Below are 15,697 nucleotides of genomic sequence, written 5' to 3' on the forward strand. Positions count from 1 at the left end.
AAAACAAAGAATGCCATAGGAAGTTAAAGAAATAGATCTTTTTGTGAGAAGTGGCTTCTTGTGCTGCAGAGAAATACTTTCTGATAGTTCACTTTCCTCCAATGCTTTTATGTTCATAATCTTTTGCTTATGAAGTAAAACTACTAGCAGAGATGATAGGTATTTTAAACACACAAAAGAAAACATCTCGGAAGCCATTTTAGCACAGCTGGAGAAAAAAGGCAAGTTAGTAAAATCTTCCTTGTGACAGCTGACCCAGGACCCAGATAAAAACAGCAGAGCATACTTTGATAAAACTTTCACACAGCTGAATGATCACCAGAAACATCCCGTGAAGCTCCCTGATATTAAAACTGAAACATATGTAGTTCATAAAGAGCATAAGCAGCATTCTGCTGCCTGTTACACTAAAAGGTATAATAATTTCACAAGAAAGATGAACGTTTGTCAAGTTAACAAAATACAGCTATTGCTTTTAGCGCCCTAAGAATCTCTGGAATACAGAAGCCAACAGAAATTATAGTGTAGGAGTTAAAATTTTAATATAGTCTTGATGAAAAAGTTAATTCAGTTAGTAAAACCAACTGCAATTATTAAAACAATCTTAATTTCTCATTCTGCACTGCTCATTAATTTATTTTCAGAAGTTGTAACTCTGTCTTGAAGTTTCTCATATTCACAATAAAAATTAAATGGAAACACACTTTCAAATTTACATACCAATGCACACAACTGTATACCACCACCTCTGAACTGTTTCTGATCTAACTTGTAACCAATTTCAGTGAAATACATTAAATAATTTCTTGGGGTTTTTTCGTTGTTGTTGTTGGGGGGTTTTTTTGCTGTTTTTTTTTTTTAATATTGTCATATTAATTGAACACATATTTTTTGGCTATGTGGCTAAGAAGTGATAACAATTTGAGTACATTTTAATTCTTCACTGTTTAATAAGATATGCAAAACTAGTAGCTGAGAAGTTAGTAACAAGGTATAAGGTTAACCAATTTTTTTTTCTAGCTTTTAAAGGGGCACAAGTTTTGCATGTTTCAGAATTTCTACAAATGTATTTGTACTTCAAGCTATTTTCCTGGGCCACTAAGGACTAGCACACTCTCTTAAATACAGCTTAAACACCACGCTAGCAAGGTATCCAGTCAATTTGCCAGACAAAACCTCACTGACATTGCTAAATCCATACAATGTCAAGTATCTTAAAATTTAGTATGTTGTAATACTGACACAAGCTGAACTCCATATAGATATCTACTCAGAAATACAAGCTACTTGAGCCAACTAACTTAATCTCCTTACTTTGTTTCAAAGAACGAAAAATAGAAAATAGAATAATAAATGGAATTAGCCGTATTTGAAGTCTCCTCCTGACAACTAGTTTCACTAACACGTCAGCTTAGAGAAACATGACACTGAATCAGGAGTACAATACACTACTTTAAACTCATATATAGAATACAACCTTGCTTGGTCACTCGTCCCTCTTTACTGGGAGAGGGAGAAGACAGCAACAAGCCTCTGAGCTGCAAATTAATATTAGGATTCAGCTGTTCAGTCTCCCCAAAAAGGAATATTCTGTTACTGGCAATAGAAGGGTTAACCATGAATGTACACACAGGCCTGAAACAATTCAGTCAAGTTAATAGTTTCAGTTTACCCATGGCAAAAATCAGCAACATCACTCTAATCAGCAGAGATTTAAAGTTCCCCAGGCTACCAATCTAGTATCAGACCCACTCCTTTCTCCCCAGAGGTGATACTCCTGCTCAAGATCATGTTTTGCCTGTCCTCATCCCATCCAATGACTCCTACAACCACAGGACTCCAATTTAGCTTCCCTTTTTGTCCCAAGTATTATAATAGTGACTCCCACAAGGAAATTCAACCTCAAACTGCAGACCTGAGCTTAAGATTTCAGCAAGAGCTTTCAAACAAACAGTATGATTGATTATGATCTGAAAGGAAAAGAATAGTTCTAATACTACTTTCATCCAGCAAAGACTGGAGAAAACCAAAATATGAAGTATGTGCTGGCAGTAACTGTAGTAGTTATAAAGAATTAAGAATAAAATGTGGGACACAGAGGTATTTTGGAATTAAATCTTCAAAAGTTTTTTTATTTTTAATTTTTACACATATACCTCACTGCTAAACTAATACTAAAGGCAAAAAAAATTATAAGTGCTTTGGAAACCCAACTACTAGAACTACCTTCTCTTCCACAGCTATTTGTTTTGTCACTCCAAGCACCTCTGAAAGAAGAAAATCAGTTGGTTTTAGGATATATTATGCTATTTGGTGCATTAAGGGAAATCTGTCAAGAACACTGCACATTTTTGAAGTTTATACTCCAGACTAATCTTACTTTTTGAAACATTTACTCCTAAACCACTGTTCAGTGGGTCACTTCAAGAAGTTCTTCAAGTAAAACAGAAATAAGTACAAAACCAAGTAGAGTCAGCTCTCCAGTGCAGTGCGCTCCACAGAGCATTCTTCGAGGTTCTTTTCAATATAGCAATGGAACAAAAAATAGACCACGGGATTAGCGTTAAGTCAAATGAATGTAAACAGCTACAACTACTGACTTAACCTGAATTGCATTGACCTACTTGGGCAGAAAATGTTTGTCAAGTCTGATGTAAGCTTAAGCCCTGATCTTCCTGGGTGAGCTTTCAACAGCTGTTTACACAAGATTCCAGGTATGTGCCTGCTTTCACTCTTCCTCCACCTCGTCACCTGAGCATGCTGAACAGCAGACATGGTACAGCATTGCTCTCAAAAGAGGTTCTGAAACTTACAGAACTCCACAAACGTATGAGCAGTGACAAGCATACAAGCACATGATCAAATGAATTTAACCTTGGTAGCTACACAAGGGCATAATTTTGGACTAACTTGCTGAGTAGCTACTGAACTTTTTTTAACATTGAGACAGTTCACAGGAACTTGAATTAAAAAAAAAACAAAAAACCCCTATAAAACAACATAAAACGTTTTTTAGTTGCCTTTGTGTTTGTTTGATTTTTTTTCTCTCTTCTTAGAACTAGGAGACATTCCTTTCTTGGTCTATGCTGTCTCTTGTACTTAATTTGTTCTTCTCATCTGAAATTCTACCTACCCTCTTCACACCATACCAAGGACTGAATGCTGAAAGGAGCATTTTTCTATACATAGTTCTGTATGTCAGACCTGTTCTCAGGTATGCTGATCAAGTCTTGAAAATTCATTACCTTTTACTACAAAGTAATGCAAACAATCCTACATACTTCCTGGACTAAAATTTTAATGTGCAGCTTAACCCCACATCCTAACTTAGCTCTCCCTACTCCTTAAAATCTGGGCAACCAAAAAACTTTTGCAAATCTGAGCCTCTCAGGCTTCAGGAGCAGTTTGTTCTTCAAACACAGACTCATTAATTGTTATAGGCAAAGCAGTGATTACCTCTTAACAGGTTGTATGTATACCTTTATGACTGAATGAATGCCAGCTCTGCCCTGATTCTGAGTACCATATAGTGCACCATCAATTCCAGACTTCAAAATAATGATTATTGCTTCTCTACCCACAACTGCCCAAAACATTTCGTGTTGCTTAGTTGTAACACAATGTGCAAAATGCTCTTGTCAATGGGGAGCCTAACAAGACTTAGTGACCTCTCAAAGTCCCATTAAAGATCTCCTAAGCAAAGGACATCAGTTTAACCCAAGGTCTAGCATGCAGAAGATCCCCTATCCTTCCTCTGATACCAGTGTCTGTGACAGAACCTGGCAGTCAGCACATTTTGTAAAGGTCTCAGCTCCTGAGAGGTGTGCCTACAGCTCTATCTGTTCCCAGGCCACAACTATTTTTAGTTTGTCCAATATAAACTAGCCAAAGAGCTTTATCACAGACTGGCTGAGAGAAAGGGGAAAGATGAAAAGCTTCTCACGAGGGCCTAACAGACCCACAGAAACAGGAGGTACCAGGAAATAGCAATTTGTTCACTGCCTAAAATATCAAGACTTTGTGAGAGATATGGATCGATGATGTTTAATACATACAGATGTCTGATATTCACTGTGCCTGTCTCACACACCTGTTTTGCATATCAGAAACTGCTGTCTGTGCACATATTTCACAAATTACTGAGCTACAGAGTGACCAGGCTGCAAAACCCACTGCTACAATAGACAGCTTTGCAGAAGGATATTTAACAGAGAGTACTCATTTCAAGCAGATTCATATAAGCCATAACAGGCAAATGTTAAGAACCAGAAGGGCTATAGAGAGATGTGTAAAAAGAACTGGTTCTGGTATATCTAATTCTGTTTAGCTTGAAAAGGCAAAAGGCATAAAAGTGACACAAACATTACTGCAAATTTTAACACTGTGATCGTTTTCCGTCTAAGACACCTTGATATATATAAAGAACAAGTAAAACAGCCAACATTTTTAAAACAAAACTTGTTTCTCTTAATGAAAGAAGATGGTTAAAAATTTAGTTTGGGTGACCAGAACATAAAAATGATGCTCCTTTACCAGGAGTAACCTTCAGAGAGTAACCAGTAACAAATGGGAGATGGGAAAGGAGAATCCTCTTTTATAAAAAACAGGTTTTATACAAGAACTGAAACATATTTTCCTAACCTTTTACCATAAAAGTCACAGCTCTTAAGCAGATCAAGTCACACTTCATATAACTTTGACTAGGCAAAATGTGGCCCATGACAAAAATTTCACTATTTCAGCCAGTATTAAAGTTCAAAAACTTAATGCACATAAACATTTCAAGTTATTTGAATAACTCACTTCTAGCAGCAGCAGAACAACATACGCCTGTTGCCTTTAGCAAAAGAAAATAGAAATGAGGTCAAGTGTAAAAATAGAAGATAGTTGCATTCCTGACACTTGAAACCTCATCTTGGAGTTATGCATTTACTTCAGTCTCTACAAAAAAAACCAACCAAAACCAAAAAAACCCACCCACAAAACAAAACCAAACAAAAACAAAAAAATAGGCCAAATTAAAAAAAATATCAATCAACTTTATCAATCTCCAAGTACACTAAAATTTTTTGGTTTCTAATCTTCAGAAGTGTATTAAAGAGTTTCAAAATAGCACGCAATAATCACAGCATAAATAACTTAAATACTTTATTATCATGATGGTTACTTTCACAGCCTGAGAATCAACTTTTATTTATTATGCATCCTCTTCTTACGAGATGCTAAATAAATACACTTTAAGGAAAAAATAAACCAAATTATTTTTTCTTGATTCTTAAAACAATACAGTGCAATACAACAGTATGTTTTGAGAAGTTATGCTATTACTTAGTCCTGTAATTTTCAAGAGGGAAGAATGAGCAAAGCCTACTCCTGTTTCTTGCTTCTCTTCCTCAGAGCCACAAAACAAAATTCTTTCACTGATGCAATCTTCCAGGAGCATCACACTGGAATTACCATTTTTTTCAAATGTAACTAGTTTACTAACACTTGCACACTGAATTAGTCTAATCTTGTCAAAGAATGCATTTCTTGTCATGGTTCTAACCAAAAGAAAGTGATGATCTATCAAAACTTTCAAAACATACATCAAGTATGAACTAAATTTGTATTAAAGTTCCAACAAAAAGTCTCTAGTCATCCAGGAAAAAAAAAAATCAACACTTTAGCTTACAGTGTAAAAGGTTACAGTATTAATACTGTTATCAAAGTCTGTTTCACAAAGCCTCATGCAAATATTTCATTATTCTCCCTACTTTGAGGTAATGCTTCAAAGTATTGCTTTTGTAACAGTATTACTTTAATTTACACTTCTGTGGCCAGCCAGTACCTTCTACCTTAAATTTTCCACAGGGTTTGCAAATGATTAAACAGATTATTTGACTGCATATATCAAAGTTAACCTTGTTGGGTTATGTGATAGAAAGCTGTTCCGCACATAAAGGAGCAGGGCAGGATGCACTTACAAGTGGGGGAACCACATTTGAATATCTTGACATAGGCTACCATCAGCTCTCTCCACACTCCCAACTAGCACCGTGCCTCTCCAAGGCATTTCTCAGATACAAAGGTGTGACTCTTACAGAGCTGCAGAAAGTTACCATGGAGTGCAGAAGAAAAGGACTTGGGGATGGCAAAAGTCCTGTGAGGGGATGCTTGGGAGAAAAACCAGAGGTAGGGAAAGGGAAAAATCACAGTGATTAGGGGAGAAACAAGCCTGGGAAAGCCAGGGCTACGGTGACAAGAGAGATGGGTCACCTGCAAGCAGGCTGCAGGTCAGCGTGTGTGTCCAGCTGTGCCCTTGCCTATCCTGTCGGACTGTTAAATCTCCTTTTGCAACTCTTTCTTGGGCCTCTGTTTGCTTCCCATATACATCTACAAGACGTGGAGTCAGACCACAGGTCACTGCTGGGTCTGTGGTGCCAGCAAAGCAGGGCGTGAGCTTCTGCAGGTCTGGGTGTAATCACAGGGAGTACCAAGCAGGACTGGCCAGCAAACCCGCAGAGTGGCCTTGGAACTGGGACGGGACACACCGGCTGAGTGAGGCAGCTGAGGGAGTTGGCTGCTAGAGAAACAAAGATGGGTCCAAGGTGAGCTGCTAGACAATCTGTGGTATTTGGGATTGGCAGCTGAGCATGTGCACGTGTGTAAAAGGCAATGGGGCACAAACAGACTGAAGAGCTCCAGGGTAGAATGAGTGCCTAAACCCCAGTACCTTGGAAAGTTTCATAATATATACACACATGCTTGCAAACATTCATTGGCCATGCTGAAAGAGTAACAGCATGAGGCCATTGGTGCTGTTTATGCTTGCATTAGTGCCATCTCCTGTGTTGGTGTGGTGGCAAATTATATACGTACATGCTGAATACACGTGTTTATTTGCTACTGGCAATACGTGCTTAGCCTCACAACTCACCGCACCTGAGGCCATGGACACCTAAACTGAAAACTAGAAATACTTGAACAAAACTCCTTATAGGCCTTCTTTAAGGCACAAACCAAAATACATAAGCACATGTTAAATTTGAAAATGTTTCTGAATTATTGGTTTTCTTTATCTTCAGGTATGAATCAAGTACTACTGTAAATGTGGCTCCAAAGTTATAATTTACTTACAGTACCAACAATGGCAGATGTTGTCTGGAAGGGATTTGAAGCATTTGTAAATGCTCCAGTAACCATTCCAAGATATTCATGCAAATACTTCAGCAAGAAATGGAAGTTGAGAAGCTTTCATCATTGCCTATATAGCAGCTGTGCACTTGCACAGCTCAAGATAATCACCATTCCTACAATCTAACTGTATCAGTTGTTTTGCAGTCATACAAAGCATATGGTTTTCACCTGACACAAGTGTAGTTTACAGATGTAACACAAGAGGCTGCTACACTCATACAACCTGATGTAGTTACATCATGGATAACTTCAGTTTATCCAGAGCATGCCAGAATGGAGAAGTCAAATTTTAAATTGACTTTTTCTGACAACTGAATTACTTCAGAAACATTATAGATTCTCAGGAAACTTGGCAGTAATGAGTCTTAGTCATGATGAATGCATAATTAACTGAAGCAAATAACAAGAGACTGAGGCCTATGGGATTTTATAATACTGCAGATGTTAGCTCAGCAGAAGTCAAAGAAACTCAGCAGCTTGACTTTTCTGTGTCCTTCCACTATCACTGACATTGTGACCACAATAATGCCAAATTTAGAGTTTCTTGAAGGAAGAACACAGGAAAGCTTAACAAACTGGACTACACTGAATGGAAGGAAAACCACACTTCAGTCTCAAAAGGGTATAGGAAACAGTTTTGCAAATAAAGAGCAGGATCATATGCCCAGCAGAACCAGCAAAACTCCATCCACCAGAATCCAACAAGAACTACAAGAGTAAATGAGAAATTCGTGCGTCTCAGACAAAGATTTTCCAAGAAAAGTCAAATCCTGTAATGTCAAACTGATGTACCAGTAGAAATGCAGCATTCTTGATTACTTGAATTTATTAGTACTGCAGAAATATCAACCATTTGTCAAAATTAAGCATCTCCGTTAGCAACTGCTTTGGAGTTCAGTCTTTCAGCAATGCTGACTTGCATTCATTTCAGTCATACCTATCAAGCAAAAACAACTGTTCTGAAAATATGATCAAGAGGATAGTGGCTCTCCCAATTATCTCTTTTTTTGACTTTGATATATGGACCATGATATAACAGCACAGTCATCCTGACTGGGTTGACTAGTATTACTTGTCTTTTTATTTTGGCAAGAAAACCACATGGTAATTCCCAAATATCTGCTAAAGAAATAAAAGATTCTCAAAATAGTAATCACTTCTCATTTTCTGCCAACCATATTGTCCTAATTCCTCTTTCAATGTTAAAACAATCATCTATACAAATCAAGTCTTTCGTCTGGGACAGGGATGCCACAGGCATATCAATTGCTGGCTGCTCACAAGCTAGTGATTCACTAGCTAACTATTACTATACACAATTCCAATTACTAGCACTTCACTAACAAAACTACACACCGATACAGAAACCTTTTGGAAAGGCAGATTCGTATTTTTGTAAAATATGAACAAATAATTAAGACGTCACGTCTGAGATGATCTCTTTGAAATCTAGCTCCCCTTCACTCCTGAAGACAACTCATAACAAATTCCATTTGTTTTGCTTGAAAATGGTACCAATATATGCTTTAAATATTACTGCATATTTATTACAATATTACTGCATACTGCCTTTCACTACGTCTTAAACTAGTATTTTAGAACAACTTTGATGTGACTCTAACTCTTACCACTAAATCTAAAAAGACATTTGTAGACATCAGCTGGAAAAAAAACAAAACTTTCCAGTGACAGATGCCTCCTGCAGGAACATTATCCAGTATTACAAAGTTGTCACTATTCATCCTGAAAATAGTTTTCAAGATTGCTTAATTTGCCATTAGAAATATGCACCTATCACTTAAGACTTTAATAAGTCAATTGTTAAAAAAAAAGGAAGAAATAATTATGATTACTGACAGCTTTAATAAGACTTATCTATTTAGAAATTATGCAAAGAAAAGGTTTTGTAATAAAAACATAAGGCTTCTGGTACTTGTGATGTGACTTGAATGCTCAAACACAGACCTCCAGTGCTATTTTAGGTGCTCATGCTAACCATTGGCTACTTGGCCGGTGCTACAGCAACAATCAGTGCTAAATAAAACAGAAAACTCTTCTGCCCACATCCTGTCTTTGCTTCTCTGCAAGTAAGTCAGAGGAGCTGCTCATTCTATGTGACTTAAGACTGCTTTGAAAGGAACCTAACGGTTGGGACTGGAAAAGCAACCAGATAAAAAGGCATCATTGGTTAAAAGAGATCAAAAGAGCAAACCTGGAGACACTGACTTGTAACCAGTCTGTCATCATCAGGTTCTAAAAACATGCAGAACAGAGATCCTGTTTACAGTCTCTACACTGCCACAGAATTGTCTGGTTGTCCACGTGTCCTTTGTGCATGTGTGTCTTTAAACACACACCATCTCCAGTAAAGCACATATGTCATCAACCAAGACAAGGGCTCTCTTCTGTAACTGCTCAGCTACCTCTACTTCAGATTTATCCTGCCTTTTTTTTTTAATACTTCAAATAATGTAGGCCTCCCGTAAATCCTCCCATATCTATCAGCTCCATGCTGACAACACTGATGCTCTGCAGCACCTCCATATAAATGTCTTTCATTCAGGATTAAAAACATCTCATGTCGCTATCAAACCACTCGATGTAAGCCTGTTGCCTTTTAAACCTGATTTTAAGGTTTTGATGTTAAATTCTGAATTGTTTCTTTAAGCAATTTTTTCAACATTAATTCCAATTGTACTCTTTTACACCCTAGAAACACAGCAAGTCAAACTTTGTTTTGCAACTGTATGCTGAGCAAATAGTACTTTGAGAAAATCAAGTGAAATGCAACACTTGAGAGGCATTCCAAACCTCACCTGTTATGTCACCTTAACAACACTTAGAGTATCTCAAACCGCCAACTGTAAAAGCAAGATCTTTACAGGCTTTCTTCACTAAACATTAACGAAACAAAGCCAGAGCTCCAAAACTAGCCTTCATTAAATGCATTTTCTAAGCAGCAGGCCTCAAGTATTTTTCTGCCCAAACACACCCCCCTCTAAGAAGAGAAGTTCCACAGTAATTCCCCACTCTAGAACTTCACCATATGAGAATACACCAGAATCTGTAGTCTGTGAGTTCCCATGGTGATTCCTGATGTCACAACTAATCTCTTTTAGGGCTGTGGAGTTTGTCTTTATTTTGTTCATTTTAAGTCTTCTGTAATGACCTCTAAACCACTGTCTCCTCCTCACAATAAAGGACAATTGATACTTTTGTGCTTCAATTTAAAGGACTGATAAAACTAATTGAGAAATATGTCACATATCAATTGTAGTCATAATGTACAAGGAATAAAGACTGTACAGTTATTCCCCAGACCCATTTCCAACCCTATAGGTTCCAATCCTTTTCTTCTTTCCAAAAATAAATTTATTTGGACTGCCATTTTTAAAGATATCTTTGCTTACATTTTACTTTTACTTCTTACTTCCAATATTTCCAATAAGCTTCTGATCAGAAGTAGATTCAGCAAGAATCCACACACATACATTCAGTAAGTATTCCAAGCTCCTGGAGGTTAACATCGCTCTTGACTTTGCAACACTTTCTCTGAAACATGAAGTAAGCATGACATACCAGGACAAAAAGGACAGAAAATCAACACCACTCTCCTGAATGCCAGCCAGCTATCCTTCAGTTCTGCAAAAAATTATATTCAGCATCCTGAGCTGCTATAAATTCTACCCTTTCTTTAAGGACCAGAAGTCCAGTCCAAATTTCTTAAGTAACACAGCAGCAGAAGCTGCTTTAAGAACTTGCATGAAGGAGGCCTGAAGGCTTTCATTAACATCCAGTGCACACAAATAAGTCCTAAAGGAATTGGAGCACAGTAGTTATTTCCTGATGCTCTCGTGTAATTATACCCATAACATTTGATATAGCCACCACACTTCAGTCCCTAAAACTCCATAAAGGATGAAGCAGAACAGTGTGAACACAGTTCTGCTAAGTAGATACATTGAAAGAATTCTCCATCCAAAAAATCCACGCCTGTTGGTTGGAGAGGATGAAGCATGCAGATCAATTTCTGACCCTACTGGAAGACTCCTGGAGTGCCTTAGGCACACACCTGATTATTCATTTGCAAAACATAACTGCACATACATTCTACTCACTTTTGCTTTGAGGAGTTTACATTCTAAGTAGGTAAAAAAACCCCGAGATTATATTGAACGATGCCTGCATTCAAGAGTGCCAAGTGCTGGAGACTTCAAGCCACTTTTCTTACACAGAGAGCTAATTAATCATCAACTACAGACCATCACTTTCAGTTCAACAGGGTAGAATAGCAGATCTCTGTGACATTCCTGCAGAAAATGGCAACAAAGCAAGAAATGATGAAAAAAGGTACATACAAAGACACTTCTCATCCAGAAAAAAATTACTGCATTCTCAGGTGTTTCTCTCCATGCACATAAGACTGGCATGAGCATTACCATAATGCTTAATATTTCAGAACTGCTTTTAATGTATTTGTTCTGGGGAACTTTTGAAACACCTGACATAAACCTTTCTCAGACACTGCATGGGGAGATTTTATTGCCTGGTTCTGGGGGGAAAAAACAAGAATCATGTCTTTCAGTAGGAATTTTATGCTAATGTCTTTTAAGTTTGCCTTAAGACTTCCACCTGCACTGATATCATGCCCTAATAAGCCTATCTTTAGCTTCAGAACACACATTTCCCGTCTCAAAGTGCTTCAAGTTTACAGAAACACAGCCAAGTGACTGCTCTGGTATGGTCCAGCACAGGCATGAAAAACTACAATATATGCCTGACACTGAGGTCCTATTCTTAGGTCTCCTATTCGGCAGAAGCCTCTTCAAAAGGAACTGCAGGTTGGGGCAGTCACTGACAGGCAAAAAGAAAAGTAAACAACCAAGACCACCAAAACGCCAAGATTATGATTATAAAAATGGCAAGATTTCATAATTTATAAATAGAATACTGCAAAATTGAAACTGGCCAGTGACATACCTAAAGCATGCCATGACACAGATTAGAAGAAGAAAATCCAGAGAGAAGGCCAATTAGAGGGACAGGAAGATTATTACTAGAATTCTAGAATGAAGATCAGAGGTTATGTGGGGAACAACCTAACCCTGCATAGACACAGTAATAAAATCTGGCCATCCAAGACTGTTCAGCATTACATTTTTTATGTTTCTGCGATTTCATTATATTCTCCTCACTGCAGACCTCCCAACAAGATCCAATTGTATTTTCTAGCATTTCTGAGGGACACTGACTGTTGTTAAGAACATCTGGCTAAGTGTCCATTTCCAAAGCCCTCATTGTGGCTCTCTGACCTCACTCACATACTTCTAACATTCCTTTCATTATATTTATTCACACAAAGTCAGTTAAAATACCAATAGATCTGTCATACATTTTTCCACCTACACATCTAAAATACTTTTCAAACTTTCCCAACTGATCAGGCAGGAGCTCTGAGAAGACAGCTCCATTTATCCAAGCCTGATTCCTTCCAAAGACTGTCAGCCCAGAATAACGTAATGATCCTGTTGAGGGAAAAAAAGTATCACACGTTATAATACATTTGTAAGCATAATGGTCTAAGGTTACAAAGACATTCTCACAACACATTATTGTAATTTACTAACTCTAAGCACTGGATTTTTTGTCTCTTGCATCTTAAAAAGTACTCTCTGTAACACAGAAGTCATATGGTCAAGAGGAATTTGGCATCTTCATTAATTTGCTGAAGCGCTGACTAGCCTCATTCCGGGTATTTTTTATGTGTGTCTCACCGTTTGCTGCTCTTTATGAGAGGAAACCTTACCTTCTTGCTAAAGTTCCTGTAAGACTTCCTGCAGTTCAACTGTGCTTATTACTTGACAGGAGAAAAAAAAAAAATGCCGCCGAGGAGAACACTAAGTAAGTTGGCACTGGCAAGTACTGCAAGGACACAAGCATTTTCCACACACTGGAGCAGTTTAGTACTTTCATAAGGAATTTGTTTTCAAACAGACATCCCCTTACCCTTCCACCTTAGGTGTTTGCTTCCATTTTAGTTGTTTTGTTAGGGTTTTTTTTTGATTTTCGGGGGGCTTTTTTATGACAGAACTGCACAAAGCAGGCCCAGGCTGCTGACCGAGTATCAAATAAATGCCAAGATTCCTTCCCCCTCTGCCCTCCCTTCCCCTTCCTGCAACTTCAGAGCGAGCCGCCGACAACTGCCGAGGCAGGGGGGAGGAGGGCAGGCGGAGGGCAGGCGAGACCCGCACATACACTGCAGAAGGTGGCCCGAGGTTTCGGGCTCAAGAGGAATCCTATTAACACCGCAGACCGCAGCTCAGCTACAGATGTGACCCCAGGACGCCTCCTCGAGCAGATAACAACAAAGAAAACAGCCGGGAGGAGGTGGCAGCCCCGGAGCCAGTTCCTGCTCCTCCCCTTACTCCCAGCCAAAACAGAGACCACAACATAAACAGAGAGAAAATGTGCGTTTATGGCAAAGCAAGGGGCAGAAGTAGCATTCTCCTTTTCCCCCGGCAGCTCTCGCCAGGAATGCTCACCGACCGACTCACCCTGGCTTTGCGGGCGAAAAGCGAAGTTATCGCGTATTTCACACACTTTATTTATGTAAACAAAGTATCTTCCGCTCGCTGCAGCCGCACCGCCTCCTCCACTCTCCAGAGAAATACCCTTCATTAGCCCACGGGTTTTTCTTGAAACAAAACACGATGATGTCTCACGCAGCCCTCAACAATGCCTCGGCCTGGAAGACGCAGCCCCCACCAACCCCTAAGGTTGTAGAGACTCGACAGCGAAAAAAACAAACAAACAAACAAACCAACCAAGCAAGCACAAACAAATCAGCCAAAACGCAGGCTCCCCTTCTCACTGCATTCTCTCAAAGGCAAAAAGCAAACGCACAGCCGTCATGGGGGGGAGGCAGGGCGCTGAGCCGCAGCGAGGGACAAGCGCTGCCCTCACCTTGCCTGTACCAGCAGCCCCTGCCCGCAGTTCGAGGCTAGAACCTTCTCTCTTGTCCCCGTCCTCTCACAGCTGCCCGGGCCCAACGTACTCTCCTCCTCCCAACCCGTTTTGGGCCAGAGATTATTTATTACGCAGACGGCGTGAGGGGTGACTGGGTCGGGCAAAAGAGGAGGAGGAAGACGAAGGGGCTGCCAACGGCGCACGCACAGAGCCCGTCCTGTCCCTCCCCAGGGCGAGCCCTCGCCCTGTCCCGGCTGTGCGAAAACAACCGCCCCCCCCATCCCCCTTCCCCCGCGCCTGCGTGTGGGGCCCGCGGACAATGGGGATCGGAGCGCCCAAGGAACGGGCGAAGGGCAGGGGCCGGAGGGCAGGGGCTGGAGAGCCACATTCCCCCCCTCCCCCACCGCAACCCAACCGTCCCGGCCGTCCGACGGGGCCTCCGCGCCGCACAGCGCGGCCAGAGCGCAGTTCTGCCCACCCCCCCCCACCACAGTGCGGGACACTCACCCGTTCCGCAACGGGTCCCGGACCCTGCGCTGGGCGGCACCGGCGAGACCGCTGGGCTGGAGGGGGCGAGAATTGCAGACAGGAGAGCGCTCCGGCCGAGCACGGGCGAACGGCCGAACGAGCGGAGGGCGGCACTGGGCGGCCGCGGGTCGGGGGTGCGCAGGTCGGTTCGGCGGCCGGTACCGGTGCGAGGGCCGAGGGTGCGCGGGTGGGTTCGGCGGCCGGTGCCGGTGCGAGGGCCGGGACGGGACGGGGGAGGCGGGGCCCGACAGCTGAGAGGATGTAAACAGAGCGTCACGTGACCCCGCCCCCCGCGCGCGGGGCCGCCGGGCGAGGCGAGGGCGAGCGCTGCGCCGCTCCGCGCCCGGCCCTGATTGGCCACTCGCCCCCCTCGCGACAGCCAATGGGCGGCCGGCGCTCGCGGCGCTCGTCACCAGTCGTCCGGGGGCTGTGGGGGGTGCCTGCGCTGCCTCCCGCCTCGCTCGCCCTCCCCGCTGGCCGGGGAGCGCCGACAGTGCCGTGTCCCCGGCCGTGCCGTGTCCCCGGCCCTCTTGTCTCCCGTGGGCCGCCCAGGATGGACAGCAGAATGGCCCTGCAGAAGGGCCGAGCCGGGCGGGGAGGAGCGGTAGCAGCGGCAGCACTGCGGGTGGGCGGCGGGGGTCGCGGCGGAGGCCCGGATTTAAAAACATGCGCACGGTGCCTGTCCGAAATAGCTCCGCTTTCACCGGGCTTCTCAGGGGATGCGGCGGCTCTGCGGGACCTTTCCGTAGGGCCTCTCGCAAGGGGACCAGAAAGTTCCCCCAGGCCTCAGAGAAGGGCCCTTGGGCTTTGTTGTCGAAGCTCCGAAGGACAGTTGGAAAAACTATAGCAAGTAAGAGAGACCACGGAGAAAGCTCAGAAAAATCATTAGAAATGTCAGAAAACGTCTGGGGGGGAGCGGGGGGGGTCTGTAAAGGTGGTAAACTATGAGCTTCCATGGAAATCGAGAGGGGAGGCACTTGATTTCCTTCTGGTAACCAGTGAAGGGGCTGCGGGAACAGCGTGA

At 41.8% G+C, this 15,697-nt stretch overlaps 1 protein-coding gene across 7 annotated transcripts in view; it reads right to left on the bottom strand.

Annotated features, from left to right (window-relative positions):
• Positions 1-15,014, bottom strand: part of PCMTD1 (protein-L-isoaspartate (D-aspartate) O-methyltransferase domain containing 1) — a 40,510-nt gene extending 25,496 nt beyond the window's left edge. For 2 of the 7 annotated variants that reach the window (XM_088174877.1, XM_088174860.1), the window contains exon 1: positions 13,734-13,919. The gene's annotated coding sequence lies outside the window, so the exon portion shown is untranslated. Of the gene's footprint in view, positions 1-11,297; positions 11,443-13,733; positions 13,920-14,142; positions 14,386-14,652 lie in introns of those variants that run through there. The other 5 variants (XM_014881621.2, XM_088174840.1, XM_088174868.1 and 2 more) reach the window with 5 other exon arrangements.
• Between the last annotated feature and the right edge of the window lie 683 nt (positions 15,015-15,697).

This window comes from Sturnus vulgaris, chromosome 1 (genome assembly GCF_052056855.1).
Source record: "Sturnus vulgaris isolate bStuVul1 chromosome 1, bStuVul1.hap1, whole genome shotgun sequence".
Classification (NCBI taxonomy): domain Eukaryota; kingdom Metazoa; phylum Chordata; class Aves; order Passeriformes; family Sturnidae; genus Sturnus; species Sturnus vulgaris.